The sequence below is a fragment of the Nycticebus coucang genome, chromosome 8, assembly GCF_027406575.1.
Source record: "Nycticebus coucang isolate mNycCou1 chromosome 8, mNycCou1.pri, whole genome shotgun sequence".
In the NCBI taxonomy this organism is placed as follows: Eukaryota; Metazoa; Chordata; class Mammalia; order Primates; family Lorisidae; genus Nycticebus; species Nycticebus coucang.
This window is the reverse complement of record NC_069787.1, coordinates 48,810,827-48,828,778: the sequence shown is the minus strand read 5'-3', so window position 1 is coordinate 48,828,778 and position 17,952 is coordinate 48,810,827. Positions and strand designations below refer to the sequence as shown.

The following is a 17,952-nucleotide window of genomic DNA, read 5'->3' as shown; positions in this document are numbered from 1 at the left end:
TGAACTATGCCCTCTTTATGAAGGTACTGGACAGCTTTTACTATCTGGAGGAATATGGCTTGGGCCTCCCTCTCCTCCATCTGGCCAAGTCTCAGTATTCTCTGAGCAAGGTCTCTGCCACCTGCATACTCCATGACTAGGTATAAATTTTCCTTACCCTCTATAACATCCAGCAGCTGGATGATTTTTGGATGGTCCAGGCTCTTCATTATCTCACTGTCTGAAGAGACAGACATGAGGCCAGAATTACTGTATTTGGTTCCTCCACCTTTGTTCGAAGGTGCCGAGCCAGCATCAGCCTGGTGAAGCTGCCCTGGCCAATGATCTCTAACACTTCATAGTCTTGGAGGACCTCCTTGCCAATAGACATGGAGGCCACACCAGGCATCACGGGGAGTCTAACTACTCTACCACTGCACTAGGCAAACTACACTAAATAGGTAATCAACAACAACTATACTCTCTACACTAAAAACACTAGAAAGCTAACTAACTGGGGCACTAACTAGGCTAATACTACTTGTAAAAGTAACAAGGATAAAAATGCTATGTGAACTCTGCTAACAAAATAAGACTGCACTAAGAATACTATCTACACTATGCTAACACTACTAACTGTGAGAACTACGATAAAGGAATCACATGCTCCTCTGCCTGTCCAGCCAGGCAGGAGTGGCCTTTTTGGGTACCACAGTCAAATCACTCTCTGACTTGCAACACAGTCTGATTTATATGACTTTGTTATCTTACTTGGGATAGTCAACACAGGCCAGCAGGACCTAAAGTCCCTCTTGGTCCTTCAGAAGATGTTAACCAGGTAACATCAGTATGGTGAAGGCATGCACGGTGTTTGTATCTCTGCCCTGTACATGGCCCAGAGCCTCCTGTGCTGTTATTGGGGTGACCTTGGTAGTTCCATGAAAGCTCATTTCCACTGAGTGTTTCTGATGAACTCCAAGTACTAAGTTGCTCCTGCTGCCTAAACCAGGGTGTGTGCAGCCCCAGCTGTTCAGGGAAGGTGCAAAACAGCAAAATAGGACCCAACTTTATGGAGTGAGGAGCTTCTTCAGTGGACGTCTTCTCCTCTGCCTGTCCAGCCAAGAGGGAGTGGTCTTGTCTTGGACTTTCTTGAGCTCGGTGTCTCCTCCTGGCCCTCCCCTGGGCTCCTGGTGCTGGGGGAGAGGGGAGGACACGGGGCCAGGCAACTCAGACAACTGAGACTGAGAATTTCTGGTGTGGTGTCGGTCTTCTCTGGCATGTGTGGCCTCATGCTGTTTTGCCCAGACTTCATCCACGGGTATTCCATTATCTGGGAAAGGGTGGGCCTCTCCCTGGGGTCAGGGGTCAGGATCTTTTTGATAAAGGTTTTCAGTTTTTTGGAACAGAAAAGTGGTGCTACATAGGTGGCATTTATGACCTTGCTTTGTAGTTGGTTCAAGATCTGTCTATGAAATGGTACAGTCTTAGACATCATTGTATGTACGATAACCCCAAGGCTCCAGATGTCTGCCGCAGGAAGATTTCTGGAGCCAAATAATAGAGTGTCCCACAAAATGTGTTTAACCTCTTACCTTTGGTGAAGGTTGTGGCGAGGCCAAAGTTGGCTACTTTCACATTGTTCTGTGCATCCAGTAAAATGTTGTGGAGCTTCAGATCCCCGTGAACTATGCCCTCTTTATGAAGGTACTGGACAGCTTTTACTATCTGGAGGAATATGGCTTGGACCTCCCTCTCCTCCATCTGGCCAAGTCTCAGTATTCTCTGAGCAAGGTCTCTGCCACCTGCATACTCCATGACTAGGTATAAATTTTCCTTACCCTCTATAACATCCAGCAGCTGGATGATTTTTGGATGGTCCAGGCTCTTCATTATCTCACTGTCTGAAGAGAAAGACATGAGGCCAGAAGTGCTGTGTTTGGATACTATCTTGACTGCTACCTCAGTTTCTGTTCGAAGGTGCTGAGCCAGCATCAGCCTGGTGAAGCTGCCCTGGCCAATGATCTCTAGCAGTTCATAGTCTTGGAGGACATCCTTGCCAATAGACATGGAGGCCACAGCAGGCATCACGGGGAGTCTAACTACTCTACCACTACACTAGGAAAACTACACTAAATAGCTAATCAACGACAACTATACTCATTACACTGAAAACACTAACAAACTAACTAACTGGGGCACTAACTAGGCTACTACTACTTGTAAAAGTAAGGATAAAAATACTATGTGAAGTCTGCTAACAAAATAAGACTACACTAAGAATACTATCTACACTATGCTAACACTACTAACTGTGAGAACTATGATAAAGGAATCACATGCTCCTCTGCCTGTCCAGCCAGGCATGAGTGGCCTTTTTGGGGACCACAATCAAGTCCCTCTCTGATTTGCAACACAGTCTGATTTATAGGACTTTGTTATCTTACTTGGAATAGTCAACACAGGCCAGCAGGACCTAAAGTTCCTCTTGGTCCTTCTGAAGATGTTAACCAGGTAACATCAGTATGGTGAGGGCATGCACGGTGTTTCTATCTCTGCCCTGTACATGGCCAGAGCCTCCTGTTCTGTTATTGGGGTGACCTCGGTAGTTCCATGAAAGCTCCTTTCCACTGAGTGTTTCTGATGAACTCCAAGTACTAAGTTGCTCCTGTTGCCTAAACCAGGGTGTGCACACCCCCAGCTGTTCAGGGAGGATGCAAAACAGCAAAATAGGACCCAGCTTTGTGGAGTGAGGAGTTTCTTCAGTGGAGGTCTTATCCTCTGCCTGTCCAGCCAGGAGGGAGTGGCCTTTTCTGGGACTCCCTTGAGCTCGGTGTCTCCTCCTGGGCCTCCCCTAAGGCTCCTGGTGCTGAGGGAGTGGGGAGGACACGGAGCCTGGCTCAGGGGCACAACTGGGACTGGGAATTTCTGGTGTGGTGTCGGTCTTCTCTGGCGTGTGTGGCCTCATGCTGTTTTGCCCAGAGTTTATCCACTAATGGGTCTTCCATTATCTGGGAAAGGGTGGGCCTCTCCCTGGGGTCAGGGGTGAGGGGTCAGGATCTTTTTGATAAAGGTTTTCAGTTTTTTGGAATAGAAAAGTGGTGCTGCATAGGTGTCATTTATGACCTTGCTTTGTAGTTGGTTCATGATCTGTCTATGAAATGGTAGAGTCCCAGACGTCATTGTATGTAGGATAACCCCAAGGCTTCCGATGTCTGTCTCAGGTCCTGGGTATCCTTGGTGTTAGGAAGATTTCTGGAACCAAATAATAGAGGGTCCCACAAAATGTATTTAACCTCTTACCTTCAGTGAAGGTTGTGGCGAGGCCAAAGTTGGCTACTTTCACATTGTTTTGTGCATCTAATAAAATGTTGTGGAGCTTCAGATCCCCGTGAACTATGCCCTCTTTATGAAGGTACTGGACAGCTTTTACTATCTGGAGGAATATGGCTTGGGCCTCCCTCTCCTCCATCTGGCCAAGTCTCAGTATTCTCTGAGCAAGGTCTCTGCCACCTGCATACTCCATGACTAGGTATAAATTTTCCTTACCCTCTATAACATCCAGCAGCTGGATGATTTTTGGATGGTCCAGGCTCTTCACTATCTCACTGTCTGAAGAGACAGACATGAGGCCAGAAGTGCTGTGTTTGGATAGTATCTTGACTGCTACCTCAGTTTCTGTTCGAAGGTGCCGAGCCAGCATCAGCCTGGTGAAGCTGCCTTGGCCAATGATCTCTAACAGTTCATAGTCTTGGAGGACATCCTTGCCAATAGACATGGAGGCCACACCAGGCATCACGGGGAGTCTAACTACTCTACCACTACACTAGGAAAACTACACTAAATAGCTAATCAACCACAACTATACTCACTACACTGAAAACAGTAACGAAGCTAACTAACTGGGGCACTAACTAGGCTAATACTACTTGTAAAAGTAACAAGGATAAAAATACTATGTGAAATCTAACAAAATAAGACTACACGAAGAACACTATCTACACTATGCTAACACTACTAACTGTGATAACCACGATAAAGGAATCACATGCTCCTCTGCCTGTCCAGTCAGGCAGGAGTGGCCTTTTCTAGGCCTTCCTTGAGCTCGTTGTCTCCTCCTTGCCCTCCCCTAAGTCTCCTTGTACTGGGGGAGGGAGTAGGACACGAGGCTAGGCTCAGGGGCACAACTGGGACTGGGAATTTCAGGTGTGGTATCGGTCTAGCTAAGGTCAAAGTCCACAACCACCAAAAGCAGCTTGTTGGGCTACAAGGACCAAAGCCCCATACAGCGGCCTTATGTAGGTTTTAACCTCAATAGATTTTTTGGGGCTACACAGACTAAAGACCGAGCAAAGCCCAGACATGGACTTTATGTAGGTTTTAACATCCATGGCTTTTTTGGGGGGCTACACAGACCAAAGACCAAGCAAAGCCCAGACATGGACTTTATGTAGGTTTTAACGTCAATGGCTTTTTTGGGGGGGCTATAAGGACCAAATACTGAGCAAGGCCCAGACAGGGGCTTTATATAGGTTTTAACCTCAATGGCTTTTTGGGGGGGGCTACAAGGTCCAAAGACTGAGCAAGGCCCAGACATGGACATTATATAGGTTTTAACCTTAGTGGCTTTTTTTTTTGGGCTATAAGGACCAAAGACTGAGCAAGGCATAGACAGGGACATTATATAGGTTTTAAACTCAATGGCTTTTTTTTTGGGCTACAAGGACCAAAGACCAAGCAAGGCCCAGACAGGGGCTTTATATAGGTTTTAACCTCAATGTTTTTTTTTTTAACATGAGGTCAGAGCAAGAAATAGACCAATCAGGGATGTGGATAAATACACAGTGGCTTTTAATTTTTTTTTTTTTTTTATGGGTACAAAAACATTTTCCTCTTTAAAGAGAAGAAGATGCTACTAGTTTACATGGGTTACAGAGATTAATATTTAGTTTATTAGAAATTTAAAACTAGAGGGCCAAAATGGTCCCCATGCTGCCCCCTCAAAAAAAAAAAAAAGAAATTTAAAACTATACAATATTTCACTTGTAGTGAAATAGCCTTTTCACTTATAGTTTGAAAATTTGTAATACCTTTAGCCTTTTAAAGACCTCATCACATCTTTACGTGAAATGTCCAATTTCTTTTTCTTTAAATTCTGATTTGTATCAGAATGATGCTACAAATAGCTCCATCATGATACTATACAAAAGTGTTCTGTTGTGTGCGATACATCTAGAGAGCTGATTTTCCCACACAATTGACATAAGATTTGTCATCAAAAACTTTGGAGGCCCGAAGTCAGTGGGTTGAAATATTCAAAGTTGTTAGGAAACAAAGAAAAAAAAAGGCCTGTCAACCAGGAGTCCAATATCCAACATATCCAACAAATTGTGCTTCAAAACTGAGGAAGAAATCAAGCTATTGCCGGATAAGCAAAAACTGAGTACCACTAGTCCTACCCTACAACCAAAGGAGTCCTTCTGGTTGAAAAGAAAGGACACTAGATAGGAACTCAAACCTTGATTAAGAAATAAAGATGTCTGGTAAAGGTAAACATGGACTTTTACAACATCTAGTACTATTTTTGTTTTGTACATGATTTAAGAGACTAATGTATCAGAAAAGGCTGTTATTAGTTGATGTTTTGAGACACACAATAAATACCCATGTAATCTGGTGACACCAATAACTGAAAGAGCAATTAGGCAAGGAAAGAAATAAAGGCACTCAAATTGAAAAGGGTGTAAGTTACCAGTTGCAAATGATGTGATCTCATATACCGCAAAAGAACTCTAAGAACTAAAGCAAATTTAGCAAAGGTTCAGGTATATAGACTTTCAAGGGACCCCTAATAAAACAATCTTGAAGTGCAAACTTGGAGTTCTTATACTTCTGTTTTCAAACTCATTAGAAGCCCCTGTGTTCAAAACAGGGTGGCACTGCCATGAACAGACTTAGCAATGGAAGAGAACCCTGAGCCCAGAAATAAACCTGCTCCTGGATGGTTAAGTGATTTTACAAGGGTGCCATGAGCATGCAGTGGGGAAAGGACAGTCTCTTCAACAAATGGTTTTGGGACAACTGGATATCTACATGCAGGAGAATGAAGTTGGATTGTAACATGAGACCATACACAAAACTCACAATGTATTGAAGACTTAAGGGCTGAAACTATAAAACTAGAAGAAACCATAGGAGGAAGCTTCAGGACAGTGAATTTGGCATTGATTTTTTTTTGCTATAACACTAAAAGCACACTCTACAAATTAAAAATAGATAAACTCGACCACATCAAAATCTAAAATCTCTGTGTACCAATGGACACAGCAGGGTCAAAGGCAACCTATGGAATGGGAGAAAATACCTGCACATCATATACCTGATAATGGGCTCACATCTAGGATATTTAGAGAACTCCAATGTTTACAACAATAAAACAGTCTAATTAAGCAATGGCCAAAGGACTTGAATAGATATTTCTCCACAGGTGATATACAAATGGCCAACACACACTCATGAAAAGATGCTCAAGAGCACTAATGATTAGAGTACTGAAAAGCAAAACCACAATCAAAAACCATGTTACACTCCTTAGGATGGCTACTATCCAAACAACAAAACAATAAGTGTTGGTGAAGATTTGGAGAAACTGGAACCTTTGTACACTGGTGGAGGGAATGTATAATGGTGTCTCTACTCTTGAAAACAGTATGGTGGTTCCTCAAAGAGTGAAACAGGGTAACCATGTGAAACCATAATCTCAAAGAGATATTAGTCCACCCACATTCATAGCATTGTTCATAATAGCCAAAAAGTGGAAGCAACACAAGTGTTCATCAGTGATGTGTGGATAAACCAGATGTGGTCTGTATGTACATTTTCAAGCATAAAATGGAAGGAGATTCTGATGTATACCACCACCTGGACGAACCTTAGGGGGACACTTTGCTAACCAGTCACAAAAGGTAAATACTATCTAATTGCATTAATGTGATGTACCCAGAGTCATCCAGTTCATGGAGTCAGGATGTAGAAGGGTGGTTATGAGGAAAAGGGGTGGGAAGTAGGGACTTACTGTTTGTTGGGTACTGAGTTGGAGTTTTATGAGTTGTGTAGGTAAATGGTGGTGACAGTTGCACCACAGTGTGAATGTGCTACCTGCCACTGCACTATACACATGAAAGGTGCAAAGGTGGGATTATTTTGTTATGTTTAAGTAAGGTGTTATAATTTTAATTAAAAAATTAATGGAAAATAAAGGTAGGGATGTAGGGCAACTGTTAGAACTTCCAATTGATGGATCCACTTTGAGAAAGATAATTGGCCTTTACAACACATGCCCCATGGCCTAGGAGTCTCACTTTTGGGGTCACACCTAACAGAAATGCCTAAGTGTGCCTTCAAAAAGGGAGGTGCCCAGATGTTCTTAGTAGTACTGTGGATCGTAGCCCCAAACTGGAAGGAATGGAATTGTGCATAATAGCATGAGTCAGTCTGTTGGTCTATATCCATGCAATGGAATAATATACAGAAATATGGATGAGGGTGTGCAATAAGTGACAAATGAGGAATCTTATATGTCCTGAGGAAGCCAGATATATAAGAGTTTATGCACAGTGATTCCCTGCATATAAATTACATATCAAAGAAAATTACTTGTGCTGGTAGAAGTAAGAGTAGGGGTTTTCTTCAGGTATGGGGTGGACATTGGATGAGGCTGCAGGAGATTTTGGGGGTGCTTATATTAACTCCTGTTTATAACACTAAAATTGATCTGGGTACCGGATATGTTCAATATGTGAGGGAAAGTTATTATAAATTATGTATTCAAGTGAATTTTACTTAAAAAATTTTAAGTAAAAACTTCAGACGGGGCGGCGCCTGTGGCTCAGTGAGTAGGGCACCGGCCCCATATGCCGAGGGTGGCGGGTTCAAACCCAGCCCCGGCCAAACTGCAACAAAAAAAAAAAAAAAAAAAAATAGCCGGGTGTTGTGGCAGGCGCCTGTAGTCCCAGCTGCTTGGGAGGCTGAGGCAAGAGAATCCCGTAAGCCCAAGAGTTAGAGGTTGCTGTGAGCCGTGTGACGCCACGGCACTCTACCCGAGGGCAGTATAGTGAGACTCTGTCTCTACAAAAAAAAAAAAAAAACTTCAGACGGCTTATCAATCCTAGGATGAAGAGGGACCCTCAGCCCGTCATGCCTTGTTCACCATGGGCAAGTTCACGATGACCATGTGGTTCTCCCCTCGGTGCAGGGAGGCTGCCACTGGGCTCTAAGCACTGCAGCAACTTCAGGGTGAGAACTGAGGCCAAGGGCTATCGTAAACTCCTGGTGGGCTACAACACAGCCATGTCCGTCTGAGTGCTGGGATCACCATCGCTGCCTACCTGCCCTTCAAGGTGAGCCAGGACTCTGCCTCTCCCCTACCCACCCTGCCCACTCCTTCCCTGGTGCAAAATTATTCATTTGCTTTGATGAATTTGTAAGAAAACCCCAATTGTTTAGAACAGCTTTTGGCATGCCTCCTTTTACCTGTGACTTTCTGGCTGGAAGCAGGAACTGATGCAGAGAAGCAGAGCCTTCCCCACAGGGGACAGTGGGTGCTGATATCCATGTGTTCACTTGGGATGGTGCTTGGTAGATTTGGCAGAGCGCTGACCAAGGCAGTAATGTGAGCTCCAAAGGCTTGGAAATGTTTCCAACCAGGGTCAGGTCAGAGGGGCACCTCTGGTTCACTCCAGTCCCTTTCAGAACAAACTGGTCCACTTAAGACCCCCAGAGCAAACTCAACAGCCCCTTGCAGGTGTCTGCTGTGAGCAGAGACCCACCCTGCTCCTCCTGCCCAGCCATCCAGTTATGCTGCAGGTGTCTGTGAGATTCCCCCCATCCCCGTGCCCATCTCTGCTCTGAGCCAAAAGATGCCCCAAAGCAGAAAACACACAGCAACCTTTGTCCCATGATATGACACTCAAGGCGGGGGAAAGGTAGGCCTGAAAATATGCAAAGAAGTAACATATTTTGTCTCTGCTTGCCACAAACAAAGAAAACTATGAATGGGTGATGGGCCACCAGTTTAACAGGAGGAGGTCAAGTTCTCCTTCCTGTGCACAATACTAGAGTAGGGCTGAGGCTAGAGTGGAGGTGATAGAAATCTCAACAAGGACAGCATGTATTCTTGGGAAAACCCGGCCACACCTGCAGAAAGATGGAGCTTTTCAGCAGGAATCTAGGGAGGAGGATCTTCAGGCTCCTTCCTGGCTGCTTGGCTGAGGTAGCAGACCCCAAACTTGAGCTCACTCTTGCAATCTGGGATTTAAGCGTGAAGAAAAGGTAGATGTGTCCCTTAGCATTGTGGCTTTCTGAGTGAACAAATTTTATAAAAAGACATGTATCTCTTTTCTTTTTCTGTTTTGCACTTATAGCAAAATGTCAGGGCCTTAAACAGCAGAGAAGTTTATTTCTCTATCACATAAGGTTTCACATAGGGTTAGTTTCATTGCTCTATATTCATAAGGGTTCCAGGCTTCTGTTTTTCTACGTTGTCATGCTATTATGTAGCTTACATCCTTTAGGGTGTCTCAGGGTCCAAAATAGTTGCCGGAGCTCCAGCTGTCATATTTGCATTCCTCATATGCTAAAGGGGAAAGAGTTTTTTTAATTAGCCTTTTCAGATATTTAGAACAATTTCTATCTACATCTCACTGATCAAAATTTTGCCCATTAGCCACACCAAAGGCAAGAGAATCTGGAATTGCTTTCCCTGGACAATTTACTACCCTAAAAAAATGGGGTTTCTTCCTTAAGGAAGAGGAGGGGAGTATGGAAACTTGGAAGGCAATTAATAACCATTGCTGCCACCTGTATTTATCTTGTAGCTTCAAGAACGTTCTGCCATTCCTGGAAAAGAAACTCAAAAAGGAATACATCAGTGCTGCAGAAAGTTCCAAAGTTCTGGTCAGTAAATCTTACTGGCCGGGGAACTGGAAACAGAAGCGAACTACAAGAAAATTGTTTTTAATATTTTCTTCTTTATGGAGCTGGTTACATACACAGAGCAAGGATGCCGTGGCAGCCCTGCTTTTGGGGGTGACTGTGATCTTCACTGTACACTTCCAAAGTGACTCTGGAGACATCTCCTATGCTCATAACTTGGTCCTCCACTTTGCCTCTAACAGGTCCTTGTGGATGTTGCTCATTTCTCCTGCAAAGCCTACCTGTCTGGAGCTAATTGATAGAGGCAGCACAGAGAGACTGGTGCCATCAGAGGAAGATGGTCATCGCCTTGGTTTCCAAGAGAAGGGGCCGGCCACACCATACGGTGCAGGGCCACAGAGGGGAAGCACCATTGCCACAGGGAGCTGGAGCCTAACTCAGAGAAGACACATCAGCATGGTCCCAGGGGGAAGTAGGTGTCAGGTTGGAATGCTCCCCAAGTGCCAGTAGATTGTGCCCGGTGTCAGTGACCCTTCTCACCTGGGTTTCCCTTGGACCAGGTGTCAGAGGCATTGCTTATGAGAAGAGCTGAGGTTTGGAGTTGGCCTGCTGCTAGCCGCGGCTCTGCCCTTTCTGGGCAGAGCAGGTCACTTCCCAAGCATGGTTGCATACTTGTCATTTGGGGGAATGTTTCCTAGTCCCCAGGGCCTACAACTGAGGGGCTGGTGAGGAGGCATGTGTAGAGCTCCATATTTGCGATATTGGCCCCTGCCAGCCTGAGGCAGGGGCAGGTCTCTCCATGCCCCATAGCAGTCTCTCCCCTCTGGTGGTAGGATAGCCCCCGAGAGACCTGGCAGGGCTTAGGGTCAGAAGGCCATTGGCGGTGAGGAAAGCAGCCAGTCTGAGCTCCCGCACTGAGTACATGCTGTGTGACAGGTGCCCTCCCAGGTGCTTCCCCTCTGCTGACTTCACTCCTACTCACTGCAGGCCTATGGGCTGGGCGCCATGCTCCTACCCTACAGTGGAGGAAATGGCAGGGCTGTGTTGCTTGTTGTAGTTACATAGCCAGGCACAGCCTGTGCTGTCCTGGCATGTCCGGTAGAAGGAGGTCAGGGAGCTCTCTGTGGATCGGGTTCCGCCCTGGGGCTCGCTTTCCCTTCTGGAGTATGGGGGTGACAATGGTGGCAGTTCCCAGCTGAGGGCTGTAGGCTCCATCTGAGCAGATGAGCAAGAAGGTGCAGCTTGATCCACCTGCTGGGATCCCTCCTCTGGGGAAGCTGCTTGGTAAACTCAAGTTGGAGCAGTGTCTGGGGCCTCAGCTAGTGAAAAGCTTCACTCAGCAGAGGACCTACCCTGCATTTCTCTCCCTGGAATTAGGGCTGCTTTCTGAAGACTGAGAGCTTCTTCTTTGTCCTGTGCCTAGAGACAACTTTGTGCACATTGAGAAGAGCCCCAACAAAACTTGTGTCGTCTGCATGATCAGTGTGGGCCTGACGCTGCTCAAGTGTGGAACATGGAGCACCTGGGCCTCTCCAACTTCATCCCACTGCTGGTCCTTCTGGCCATCTCTCCAGAGCCATGTGGAGTCTGGATGGTGGGGGATTTCCTCTTTCTGGTCACCATTTTGGTCAGCCTAGAAGGTAAGAGAGACCCTGGCCAAGGGAAACCTGTGGAGAGATCGGCACTTGCATAGATGAGCAGGAAATCTCAAGGAGATGCTTGGTGCTGGTCGCTGATAGAATCCGGCAGTTTAACTTGACAGTTTGCATATTTAGTGGCAGGTCTGCAGTGTGAGCCAGACAGATGCACCCTGTGATTGTGACAATAAAGCTGAGCTATCCCAGGAAGAGCCTCTGAGAGTGGTTGGGGAGAAGGATATCATGAGCTAATGCGGGGTTCAAGGGTAGAGCCTGGGAGGCTGGAAGGGAGGATGTGGGGGAAGCAGGGCCCTGCTTTGGAATCAGATGATCCAATGCATTGGATTTGGGGCAGTTTGGTGCAGGGTAATAATAGGGGCTTTAGAGCCAGGCAGGCTGGGTCAAATCCCAGCTCAACCACCAGAAGGCTGTGTGACCTTGGGCAAGTTAGTGAGCCTCTCTGCTTATTTCCTTGCCTGTGAGTTGGAGATAATAGTGTTGTGAAGATTAAATGAGTTAATGAGTGTGAAGGACTTGGAGCGGTCTTTGCACATACCAAATACTCAGTCAACATTATTTTTTCCTGTGGCTATTTCCAGGTAAAATGGGTGAGGACTTTTGGATCCATCACTTTTGGATGTTGTTTCTAAGCAAAGAGTGACAGGTGATGGCTGTGTTCAGAAAGCTTACCTGGTGGAATGAGAGAGAAAGGGAGTGGTTGCAGAGGGACCAGCAGCAGGCTGTGGACGACCCTCACTAGTACTGTTGTGTATGTGGAGGACCATCTGGAAATGGGGCTGGAGGGGAGAGAGGGTCAATAATGGATCTTAGCTACTGAGGGGAGCACAGAGCCGGGTGGACATACAGGGAAAGAAGGTCAGGAGTCTGGGCCTGGGGAGTCGGAGGCAGCTGCAGCCCCTCCAGGCAAAGCTTGGTGGGCACTGCTGGGCAGGTATGTTGGAAGCTGGCTTCAGAGTCGTTGATGCTGTGGGGTACATAAGCTTGTTGGTCTTTAAAGGACTGTGTGTGGCTCCAGGGAGGAGGGAGCTGGCTTGTTGTGCCCTTCTGGTTTCAAACTTCTGGCATCAAGTGATCCTCCAATCTTGGCCTCCCAAAGTGCTGAGTTACTGGCTCTAGCCAGTGTTCCTCGCATTTTCATGCCCATCTAAGAGGGTTTTATCAGCTTTTTTGGTTTAAACTCATACCAGCTCCAGAGAGAGCATTTAACACCTTCCTAACATGCCATTCAGCCTTTCAGAAATCTGAGTCCTCGGGCGGCGCCTGTGGCTCAGCGAGTAGGGCGCTGGCCCCACATGCCGAGGGTGGCGGGTTCAAACCCAGCCCCGGTCAAACTGCAACAACAAAAAAAAATAGCCGGGCATTGTGGCGGGCGCCTGTAGTCCCAGCTACTAGGGAGGCTGAGGCAAGAGAATCGCGGAAGCCCAGGAGTTAGAGGTTGCTGTGAGCCGTGTGACGCCACGGCACTCTACCCGAGGGCGGTACAGTGAGACTCTGTCTCTACAAAAAAAAAAAAAAAAAGAAATCTGAGTCCTCTGCAAGTCAAGCCAGTGAAAGGATTGTGTCATAAAAGAGCCCACCTCCCCAAATTACCTGTTTCTCACACACTAAAGCAAAAGAAAACCACAGGTTACCATCATTAATCCCAGAACTAATAACTTAAGTAGCAGGACTAGTCACTGATTTTGAATTTTATAATTACCAAGTTGTGCATAGCAGGGCATTTAACCGCATCCCATGCTTAGGACAGCCCTGGACAGCAGCAGCTGCTGGAAATAAATAAGGCAATACAGATGGTTCCCAGGTTAAGAAAAATATTGGTTGTATAAGTCTGTTCTTAAGTTGAATTTGTATGTAACTTGTAACCAGGTGATGCATTTACCTATGATCGGTAATAGCCTCCATTCATAAGTGCAAGTCATGTGTCAGTCAAATGTTTATAACTCACTGACTTACTCTACTATCCTCTGTTCATAAGTACGAATGGTATGTAAGTCAGATGTTTGTAATGCAGAGACTGCCTGTATAGGCTGTTTTTGTTGTTGTTGTTTGTTTTTTTAAGCCACTTACCTGGTAGAATTAAATCCCACCATTCTCATTCTGATGAATGGAGCAGGCTTAATGTATCATGGTACCTACTTTCCTGCTTCAGTGCAAGTGGACAGCACTCTGGTGTTGCTGAAATGATACTCATTGTATTAGTGCAGGACCAGTGTCCTCCTACTGTGCAGAAGGCAGTTGCATCTGTCCCCTACTGACAGGGAAAGGAGATATGCATTAGTGGGCCTGGCCTGTCTACCATGTCCCCAGATGCATGCTGTAGATCAAATGTGAAATTCTAATATGACACTCTCTGTGATTCTGAATGCCCCCCATCCCATATAGTTTATCCTTGGCTTTTATCAAATGTGGCTCCATCTTTGAGCTCTAGGCAGCCCTATGGCCCTGCATGGAAAGCATGTGGATGAAGCTGCCATTCTTGGCTTCCTGGGGCCTATTTCTGTGATTTGGGGTCTCCTGTGCCTGGGTATGGTGGCCAGCATGTCTGGCCACACCTTCACTTCCTCCCCATCTCTAGGTGAGTGCTGTCCAGCCCAGATAGAAGTCATTGAGACCTTCCACCTAAAGTTCTTCATCAGCTGCTGGCTGCAGTTCAAGCTAGCCATCTCCGACTTTCCAGGATGTGAGGTTTTTGCCACCAAACCAGGCTTTGACACTGCTCTGGGTAGATTTACAAGTATTTTGAGTGTGAAAATGGACTTGCAGAGAGTCTGCCATGTGGATGTGTTGGGTCTGCTGCACATTCAGCTCACAGCGGCCGTCTGTCTGGATGAGCAGGGGTTGTTAAGAGCCCAGCCCAAGGTTTAATTAACACCAGGGCCCTGGCCTCTGTAGCTCCAAATGGCCGCGAGGAGGGGCTGGCATCCTGAGCTGGGTCATGGCCTCAGCAACCATCTACACTGAGCAGAAAGGAGTTCAGAGGGGAAATCCCTGGATCAGAGTCCTCTTCTACTGTTTCTGCCATTCTGCCTGTGAGTGTTGAAGCTGTTCCCTCTAAGCCTCCTCCCCCCTGAAATGGGGATGATGGGCCTCCTGCCTGCACGCAGCAAGTGAAAAGTGGCCAGTGTCGGTGCCGCTGTATCACGCCAACACCTTGTGCAGGAAACAGCCGGAACACGGACTGATGAATGTACAAGCTTGCAAGAGGTGAGGCCCCCCAGAAGTTCAGGAGAGCCGACCTACCGAGTAACCTCCCTCGTGGCTGCAGGAATGCTCCAGCTACCTCTGCAGCAGTTATTAAAACACTATACAACAGGTGTAGGAAGGCCTGGTACAAGGACTACGTGCTTAAGGATTGCTATGTTCTCTTTTCCCCAAGCTTTACTCTCACACCTGCACCACGAATTTTCAAGGCCCAATACCTGCTTACTAACGAGCAACCGATCTTATCATGTTAGACCACTCGATTGCTTGAGGGCTTGTCTCCAGGCCGCAAACCAGCTTCTGGCCAGGAGATTGTCCTGCTCCCAGCGTTTCCCTCAAGAACCAGTGACTGTTCTTACAGGTATGGTTATCAATCTACTACAGACCAGGAGTATCTTTAATAATTAATCAAAGATTGGCTGTACCACAGGCCAATGCATAACTGCTGCACAGCTGGGACACCAGTGGGGTGGAGCTGAGGTAGCAGCAGGAGAGGTATCCTGTGCACACTCAGTGTGCCCTGAGCCCAGGACCTGGCACAGTCCCACTGCCCTAGTTAGTCTCTAATGCTACCCCAGGAGGGCTGCAGGTTGTCCCTCTAGACAAGGGAAACCAAGGAGCAGCAAGAAGGCTGACTTGCTGGTGTGGCCATGGAAGGGAAACATCCAAGCATCCAGGTTCCAGTGTATAGAGCCCCCAAGGCCCTGCTTGGCAGTGCCTGTCCAACTCCAGACCAGTCATGGAGGCCAGAACAGGAACCCAAATAGTTATAGATCATGACTTCCTGGAGCCTCCTGCTGCACTTGGGGTTGTAGGCCATCCTGAGTCCACCCTTTCTCAACCTGCAGCCCAGTGTCAGGTGGTGCTATCTGCCATCTATTCTCCGTCGTTCTAGGCCAGGCTGGTCCTGAGATGCAGAGCTGGCTCTGGCATCATGCTTTGTCCTGCCCTAGGAGTGCCACTCAGAGGAGGATCTGGTGATTAGATGATTCTAGGACACTGAGGAAGACTGCTGGTCACAGAGAGGGTGTCCTGGCTAGGCCAGGGTCCCTGGATGTATCGGAATTCTCAAGCTATAAGAATAATAATAGCAGTGCATGGCTGAGAGAGGGGACAAGGTGGAATGCCTTGGGGAATTAGGGAAGCACCTCTCTTGGTCAACATTCACGGGCTGATGGACAAGCATCTGAAGTACATGAGCACGAGGAAGGCAGCTCTGGTGGGCACAGCCTCCCTCCCCAGCAGTCAATTCTCCAGAGCACAGGTCAGGGCTGAGGTGCCCTTCAGCTCCAGTCTCTATGCCAGCTAGACCTTTTGTGCAACCACTAGACCAGCTCTGAGGTCAAGGTCTTCAGTGACCTGGAGGTTCTGGAGAACTTGGAGGTGAGTAACATTCATGTGCATGAGTCAGAGCAGCAGGAAGGGCCAGGAGGGAAGAGAGGACATGAAGGGGATGTCCTGGGCCACCTCTCTTTAAAATTAAGAATAATAGCAACTCCAGATTCTCTTTAGACCATATGAATCTTTTACTAAAAAAAAAAAAATGACAATTAGAATTTTTTTAAATGATATTCTCTTTCCTTTTCTCTTTCGACTTAACATCATTGCCTATCTGATCTATCAGGCAATTCCCCAGCTACAAGTTAAGCATGTGAGGGTGGCACTGGGAAGATGGTGTGTGTGTTCAGGGGGCGTGGGGAACATCCAGTGTCTGGATTGAGGGAGGGACACTCTGCTCAGGACAAGTCCCCTTTCCCCAGACCTCACTCCCCCATTGGGTTGGGCAAGGTTGATCTCTAAGGCCTGGATCCTGATAAGCCTAGAAGGAGTTCTAGGGCGATGGGATGAAGGAGTCTGTTGTCTTTCTGCCTGCTCCTCCTCTTTTCTTGCCACAGATCTGGCTCACTGGTCTTTGAGAGAGCCTGAGAGTACGTGTGTTGTGGATAAGGGAGGATGGCCAGTTGCCCTGAGGACTGCTGGAGGTGGGCCTGGGAACAGAGGTCCGGGCTGCATCTCAGAGAGCTGGCACTTGGTGATACTTCATGTTAGTTTAGCATTTATTAAGCAAGGAGAATTCAGTGGAGTAGAATTGTCCTTTCTTTATAGACATTCCTTCCTGACTGTACGCTGTCCGTAAGCAGTGCCCAGGTGTCACCATCTGCCTAGGTATGACTCAAGAAGTGGTGACCACCCATACCCTTTGGGTCCTGGGAGAGACAGCCATTGTCTTGGGCTGAAATAAGGGTGCTACCAGAGATGGGGTGCACTGAGTGGTACACCCCTGTGAGTTGCTCAGCCCCACTCATGGTCCCCCCACTGTCTACATAGCCTGCTCCCCCCACTGTCTATATCAGTGGTTCTCAACCTTCCTAATGATGTAATGCATTTCCATCGTGAGAAAGGGGTTGCGACCCACAGGTTGAGAACCACTGGTCTATGGTCTTCTCTCCCCAACTGTCTACATGGCCTACTCCCTCCACTGTCTGCATAGCATCCTACCCAAAGCCCTGGTCTCTCTCCCAGGTGAAATGCAGGTCCCATGTCATGCAGGCCTTTGAGAGGAGACTCCTTTGGGCTGCCCAACTTCATCACATATGAAGTTAGTGTGTCAGACCCTGAAGCTGGCAGAAGAGACATTGGACAGGTTCTGCACCTTGGTCTCAACCCCCACAGCATAAAGGAATGGTTGACTGAATGAGTGCTGGAGTTGCTCTGGAGATCCCAGCGTCAGGGGTTCCTGACTGTATGCTGTTCAGCTGTATGCTGAAAATCTGTGAAAGGAAGGCATGAACGGGTGGCCACCACTCATCTGGGGACAATTGCAGCAAGGCAGGGCCTGTCCAAGAGGAGCCCCAAATCTATATTCTTTGTATAAAATTTCCTGCCCTTAAAGTGTTGGCACCTGGCACTTACTGTTGTGAAGCACTGCCCATCTTGGGCTGGGATAGCCAGCTCCCCCATTTTGCAACCTCTGTCCTACGGATCAGTTCAGTCTTGGGGACTGAGAGTCGTGTCTCAATTGTTTCCCTTGCACTGGTTCACACAGTTATTCATTCAGCAAGAACTCAATGATGTGTGGTTCTTGGAGGGAAGTTGTAGAGGGACACTCAGGGGAGAGCCAGAAAGGCTTTCCTGGGCACTGGTGTTTATAGGGAAGTCTTGATGCTGAGCTTTGAGAAGCCAG

At 47.2% G+C, this 17,952-nt stretch overlaps 1 long non-coding RNA gene across 1 annotated transcript in view; it reads left to right on the top strand.

Annotated features, from left to right (window-relative positions):
- LOC128592559 (uncharacterized) overlaps window positions 1-11,649 on the top strand; it is a 42,464-nt gene extending 30,815 nt beyond the window's left edge. Inside the window, exons 4-6 of the long non-coding RNA XR_008381924.1 lie at window positions 8,231-8,375; window positions 10,152-10,381; window positions 11,333-11,649. This is a non-coding gene — a long non-coding RNA (uncharacterized LOC128592559). The remainder of the gene's footprint in view (window positions 1-8,230; window positions 8,376-10,151; window positions 10,382-11,332) is intronic.
- Window positions 11,650-17,952: the final 6,303 nt, after the last annotated feature.